General features: G+C 38.7%; 1 pseudogene; it reads right to left on the bottom strand.

The window, feature by feature from the left end:
* Positions 1 to 313: 313 nt before the first annotated feature.
* Positions 314 to 1,080, bottom strand: LOC148946028 (GTP-binding nuclear protein Ran pseudogene; annotated as a pseudogene).
* Between the last annotated feature and the right edge of the window lie 342 nt (positions 1,081 to 1,422).

Below are 1,422 nucleotides of genomic sequence, written 5' to 3'. Positions count from 1 at the left end.
TGTCAAATTCTGTCTTTGAGAACCTGGGTACGGAAGGGGGATGAGTCGAAAAAGTTCCAGATCAGAGATATTGTCCCAAACCACGTTTTCGTGACTGGAATGGAGCTAGCTGAAGCGATCGCCAGGTTGAGTGTATGTGCTCCACAGGTGGAAATAAACTGCTCGTGGATACTGATGTCTCATCCAAGATTGAGTGCCTCTTAGGTGCCCACTGATAGAAGCTGCTCCGTCACATCCCTGTCCTACAAGCTTGCTCAAATCCAAAGCATGGTTTTTTCAATGTTTCTAATATTGTTACGTATAAATTCAGACAGCATTCGCCATTTTTCAAGTCAAGTTATTTTGCAAAATAAAAATATTCAGCAGCCAATTGTCCAACAATAGCCGAGCACACATGTTTATAAATCTTCGTCATCTTCCGGAAGAGCAACATTCTGAGCTTCCGCAAGTTCCCCTTCAATCTGCCGTTGCCAATTGGGATCCATCTGGACCTCAGGGGGTTGAAGGGCGGGCATGGTAACAAATTCCAAATTTGGATCACCAATTAGTTTCCTTGCAAGCCAAAGAAAAGGCTTCTCAAAATTATAATTCGATTTCGCAGAGATGTCATAATATTGAAGATTCTTCTTTCGGTGAAATACAATAGACTTGGCTTTAACCTTCCTATCTTTAATGTCAACTTTGTTACCACATAGAACAATTGGAATATTTTCACAAACTCGAACTAAGTCTCTGTGCCAATTCGGGACATTCTTATACGTGACCCTTGAAGTTACATCAAACATTACGATGGCACATTGTCCCTGAATATAATAACCATCTCTAAGTCCACCAAATTTTTCTTGTCCAGCTGTGTCCCATACATTGAATCTGATTGCACCTCTATTTGTGTGAAAAACAAGTGGATGGACTTCAACACCTAATGTCGCAACATACTTCCTCTCAAATTCACCTGTCAAGTGCCTCTTCACAAAAGTAGTTTTTCCAGTGCCTCCATCCCCAACCAGGACCAGTTTAAAAGTAGGCATATCATAAGCCATTTTGCTTCACTTTATTCTATCCAAAATCTTCAAATAGAAAACACGTTAGTAATGGCGGGATAGCGAAGTCTTCTTCTATATGCTCACAGTAAGCCAAAATAATGATATTTTGAATTTTTTTCGATCGAATTTTCAACTAAACAGAGGATGAAAGAGTTTTGCATTTTGCAAAAACGCCCTTTTACTTTTATTTATTATTTTTCTCATTTGAATTTAACTGCTTTTGCCTGGCGAATGTTTTACGTCACTTAAACAATTTCAGTTTAGTATGACGTCACTTAAAGAAGTCTTGCAATGCAACAAGTCGACCCGTACGTATTTCTATGAGTGCTTTGCTTTTTTCTTTTTTTTGTTAGTTTCGTTAGTTAACATATCGTTGTTA

This window comes from Artemia sp. Qi Xiang Cuo, chromosome 12 (genome assembly GCF_049724085.1).
Source record: "Artemia sp. Qi Xiang Cuo chromosome 12, ASM4972408v1, whole genome shotgun sequence".
NCBI classification, from domain to species: Eukaryota; Metazoa; Arthropoda; class Branchiopoda; order Anostraca; family Artemiidae; genus Artemia; species Artemia sp. Qi Xiang Cuo.
Note: the sequence above shows the minus strand (reverse complement) of the source record. Positions and strands in the feature narration are given on the sequence as shown.